Raw genomic sequence first — 5367 nt, forward strand, 5'->3', positions numbered from 1 at the left:
AGTGCTGGCCGACTTACTCAGCTTTACTTGTTGGTAAAGTGACACCGAGCCAATCCTGCTGCAACCACTTGCTCCTTTTGTGCCTGGATTTCTTCTGATATAAATGGTGCTGGAGGGGCTGCAGGGGAGACAGCAAACCCAGGTTCAGTGATACAGAGCTCCTCCTTTGTCCATTCCCTGTGCACGGGCAAAGGAGTAGAGCCCAGGAGATGCAGGTGAACCCACTGCCCTCGATTGGTCTACTCATGAAAGTCTTGGTCCTCAGTGGATCTGTAAGTGTCTTTGTTGTTCCAGCTGGGCCAAGGCAGTGACTCTGCTTTCTAGCATGGACCATCAGAGGAGTTTCTCCCACTTGGCCTTTGTTCTCTTCTCTAGCCGGTGACATTAACTGCCTCCACCATCAAGGCTTTGCTTCAGTGCCAGGCAAAAGTAAGCAGTGGCTGCATTTCTCCTCCTTGGCATTGTGTATGGGCGGGAGGGTCGGCCTTTCTGGGATGGGAAGCCATCAAGACCCAGGCCTCTTCCTCCCTGGAGGAGTTGGGGCGGAAACCTCCAGTGCTGGGGTGAGAGCACAGAGGGGCAGGCTGTGTTCCCTGTGCTCACGCCGGTGCCCTGTGCCCGGCTGTGGCTGTTCTGGCCCACGTGGCAGCCGAGAAGGGTGCTGGGGCAGGGCCCTGTGGGGCCGGTCCCGAGGAGCTGGGTGCAGCACAGGCCTGGGGAGCAAACACCCCCATGGTGCACGGAGCCCACGACTCCCTCCTGGGGGTCAGGGCCCTGAACTGCACATCTGTGGGGTGAGAGGCGATCATCTTCATTTACCTATGCATTTACCTATGGGCAGAAGGAGTACCACTTTCATACAGAATGTAATCTGGGATGGATTTTTTTTTTTTTTCTTCCCACCTGCCCAGAGTATCCCACATCACTGTCCTCAGACTCCAAGGCACGGAGAAGATCTCAGGAAAGCCCTGGCCGAGGAGCAAGTGCGGGAGCAGCTGGAGCCAAAAGCACCTGAGCCTGAGGAGGTCAGAGCACACGCTGCTGTGCAGACAGGTGGAATGCTGTAAAGGTCTTGATTTCATGGCCAACTCAAAGCCCATCGATCCAGATACACCTGGAACAGGCAGTTCATGGTGCAGTTGGGAGCATCCCCTTGGGTGGTGGTTCTCTAGCCATTGCCCTTATAACATCTTGGAATTTACTGCTTTGAATGTTAACAAACAGGGTGAATTAGGGTGGCCTTTCCAGAGGTTAACTGACCTTTCTTCAGGTTTCAGTGCACAACCTGGCACACAAGCCAGGGCTTCTTTCTTTGTTTTTTCCAGATGCTCATCAGATGTGGCCTGAGGTTTGTGACCGGTGCCACTGCTGGGCCCTGCTGAGCCTGCTGCCCAGCGGCACTGAGGCGCCTCTCCGTTGGCACAGAACCAGGTGGTCTGCGGTGGGAGTTTTGTTCTCTTACCACTTGACTAATGTAGATTTTGTTGTGTTCTCTATATCCCTTCTTTTCTGAGCAGGGTCTCTCTTTGCTGTCTTGTAGGGGACAGGTACCATTCAGGCCAAGTGCCCACATTTCAGATGTGGTGTCACCTCCAGGGCAGTTCTGACAGGGGGAGGAAGAGAGCTGCGTGTTCTTCACGGTGAGACCTGGTGCTCTGGGCTGCAGTGTCTGACATCTGCTGAGTGACACCTGCTGCCAGGAGTCCTTCCCGAGGAGGGCAGCAGGGCTGGCAGAGCACACGGTGTCAGAGGGTCAGCAATCACAACCATGTCCCTCGTCAGTTGGGCTGTAGGTTTTTGCCATCTTACTTCACAGGAGTCATTCTGCAGCACAGTGTTGGGATGTAGTTTATCCTACTAAATCAAAAGGCAGATTCATGACTTCTGAAGCTCAACAGACCCCAACACGTGTCTTTCCTTATGCTTTTGCTTTCCAGAGTTGTGTTCTGATGAGCCTGGGGACCACGGAATAAAGGTGGAGATGGTGTGTCAGGCAGACGTGCACCTTGAGCAACCACCCGCTTTGGTGCACCTTGAGCAACCACCCGCTTTGCTCTGCAGCCTGGCAGAAGAAGGAGGAGCCATGGCCTGGCAAGCTGAAGGAGGAGAGGCAAAGCCAGGCTCACAAACCCTGTAGCAAAACAACCCATATCTGCAGTTTCTGGGGCAAACCAAGGCAGTAGACTGTTTCTTTGAAGCAGCTGTGCTCTGGGACTTTGCCTTGTTAGATGGCTCATCAAGAGGACAAGCCTGAGAGCAAGCTTTTTCCATACCTCATACAATTGTAAATCAAGCAGTTAGCTTAGCCGTGTTCATGATGGTAACACCCTAAACAAATACTTGCAAGGCTCTGAAATTCAAAAATTCATCCTCCTACCTTATAACCTAAGTAGCAGCACAATGCAGCCACGATTTCCAAGTAGTCAATGGATGATAGGAGTAATTCCCCATCAGCAGTAAGCTGGAAAGTTATACCTGTATTATTCATTGTAACTCAACCTTATACATTTTTTTTTCACTCTTGCCTTATAAGGATATAACAGAATATCCTGTTTGTTATAACAAACAGGGTAGAAAATAGGAATGCTGGAAAGTGCAGTAAATCCTGGAGCTCCTTCTGCTTGCCCCACGCCTAACTGTCATCTTTATTTGCAGTCCCAGTAACGCCATGTGTCTGGAGATCAGGGCATGCTGAGGCAGCAGGAAAGGCTTAGTCTGGCCAGTCACAAGACACTTGCCTTTCAGATCTACCACAAAGAAAGCCAGTACCTCGAGGAGGAAGTTCCCCTCCAGCCTGTGGGGGTTTTGCTGCTGGCCAGGCTGAACGCACGCCTGCTCTCCAGCACTTCCTCCTGGGAATGCTTTTTGCAGAAGTAGAGGCTGGAGGGACCAGATGCTGCACAGACTCGTGTCCTCGGTCGTTCTGTTGTTTGAGTTGTTCTTCCAGGTCAGAGAAGTGGCAGCTGAAGTCTGAATGTTTGACAGGTGGCATTCTCTTGGCAGGAACCGTGCGAAGGCCAGCAGACACCGCCGCTGCAGGCCCAGGAGGAGCCCTCCGCGCCGTCGGCACCGTGGGCATTTGATGAGCAGGTCTCGGCCGAGCTGTTTGACTCGGCCTTGCACATCGCTAGTGAGAGCGACTCTTCTAATTGACCCCACTGAGAGAGGTTTGTGTTATTTTTTCTTTCTCATATGTGCATATAGCAATGTAGCAGGCAGAATAGACATAAACCAGACTTGACAGTCCCATTCTATGGTATTATGTGCTCAAAGGAACCTTTTTGTATTCCTTTACAATTTTAGCTAGGTGTGGGAGAGAGGCAAGTCGACATCGGCCTGTCAGCTCTGCGCAGCCCCTGAGAAGCAGCAAGGCTTTGATGAGAAACAGGCCTTGGGAGAAAGATCAGAAACTGCTGAGTTGTGCCCGGGTGTCAGGGAAAAACAACAGACAGCGGCAACACTGAGCTGTGGGAAAATCCTGAACTGTGGGAAGTTCCCGCCGCGTGAACAGCGCCTAAGCGAGCAGGCGATTGGTCTGCACAGCCCCTGTGAGAGTGGTCCTGTGCTGATAGGAGAAAAGGCTGAGAGCTGTCGAATTGTTGATTTGCTAATTGTGAAGTAAAAGCTTTAACCATAGCATAAATATGTCCTCTTGTAATAATAAAGGGTCTTTCCTTTTGCACTTCATGGAGAGTCTGTGTCTCAGTTGCCACAGCTAGGAGAAGGGAGAAATGCACGTCCAGTCCCTGTTCCAATAAATAAACCACAATGAAGAAAAACCCAAAACCGGCATCTGGATGAGCAGCTAGATCGACTTTGCCCAAAACTTTAGATTGTAGAGCTTAGTTTTCTCAGGTGTTGGCTGCAGGGGTTGGGTAGGGGTCTCCTGATGGAGGCGGGAGCTGTGGGAAATTCAGGCCTGTTGGGATCCCACCATGTAGCAGCGGGTAGTGACGACAGGCAGGTGTCCTAAAGGGGGTGGATTTACGGAGGAGCTGGAGAGGGCCACAATAAGCTGAGAGGCTGGGAACCCCGTTTCTTCCTCCGGTTCTTACTGCTGGATGCGTGTCCCACGTGGCGCAATGGGGAGATGATGTGCAGCCTCCTCCCAGTTCAAAGTTAAATGTGGTCCTGCAAATCCCAGGTGGATCCCTTCCCCAGTGAAGCAGAGAGCAGAAGGGATCTTTCCTTGGGCTGCTTCTGCGTGGACCCTGATGCCCTTGGTGTAGTGTGAAACACTCACCCCGGTCCCTGGAGAGGAGCCAGGCGCCGAGCTGTTCAGCACTTTTAAAGCCAGCCTGCTCCTAGGGCAAGGCCAGGAACAAGCGTTTCCCACAGCTGAGAAGCTTTGCTGGTTGAGACAGGGATTACCCAAGTGAGCTGGCAGACAGGGGGAGTGCTGTTTCCAAAATGCTCCCTTTGGAGCCGTGGGCCTGGCATCCGTTCATAAATCCAGCCTCCAGCCACTGCAAGGTGAACATCGCTTCCCCAAGGCGCTTGAAATGTATTGCCATCCATTTCTCTTCAAGCAGAACACCCAGTAGTGCCAGGTATAGGAAAAGTCTTCTGAGGTGACCCTACGTGCTTCCTTAGAAAAGATAAGTGTCTGTTCTGCGTAAGAGAAGTCTGTAGGTGGATTTACGCATCAGTTTTCTAAAGCCCTTATGGAGGTTGAGTATCATGTTATACGACTATTTCTTGAACCTCCAGATTCAATGTTCCTGATGAGGTTGGTGTAGAAACTAGCATCTTTCCACCTCTTATTGAAAGAGCCTTTTTGTTTGAAGAGGAAGATATGTTGCCCAGACTGTTCCCTTCTACTCTGTGAACATCTGTTCCCCCAGTCAAAGGTCATTTCAGGCTGAGGAAAGACAATTGATGGGAGCCAGTTTTAAGGTGGTGTTAGAACAGCTCAAACTGCGTATAGAAGCACAGAAATATATTTAGGTTGAGCTGATTTCTGTATGAAGAATCTCCTAAAGGTCTATAAAGCAGGAAACAAAAATTCTTGTTCTTGTCTGTTCCAACATCTGCCTGTGGCTGCTCTATAAATCCATGAATTGAAAACAATTAAGAAACACCCAAGCTCAGAGAATCGTGATATACAGAATCTACATGACGGCTCTCAGCCACTCTTGGGAATTAGTTTGTAGTGTCTGTGTTTAGAGAAGAGCTTGAATCGTTGATTTCACAGCAAACACAAGTCACATTCTGTATTTATTTTGGGATCTGCATATATAATTTGCATTAATGCAGTTCCCATTACTACCAAAACAACAGTACTTAGATGGGATCAGAAAACTACTTCATGAGCTAAATTTTGACTATTTGATAACAAACCTTCTTCCAAAGTGAGAAGAGTAAGCA

The 5367-nt window shown here is 50.1% G+C and overlaps 1 long non-coding RNA gene across 1 annotated transcript; it reads left to right on the forward strand.

Annotated features, from left to right (window-relative positions):
- The first annotated feature begins 325 nt into the window (after positions 1 to 325).
- On the forward strand, positions 326 to 2266 carry LOC141955430 (uncharacterized). Its single transcript, XR_012632548.1, has 3 exons — positions 326 to 429; positions 912 to 1025; positions 1938 to 2266. It is a non-coding gene; the product is annotated as an uncharacterized LOC141955430 (long non-coding RNA).
- The last annotated feature ends 3101 nt before the right edge of the window (positions 2267 to 5367 follow it).

The sequence above is a fragment of the Athene noctua genome, unplaced genomic scaffold, assembly GCF_965140245.1.
Source record: "Athene noctua unplaced genomic scaffold, bAthNoc1.hap1.1 HAP1_HAP1_scaffold_235, whole genome shotgun sequence".
Taxonomy (NCBI): domain Eukaryota; kingdom Metazoa; phylum Chordata; class Aves; order Strigiformes; family Strigidae; genus Athene; species Athene noctua.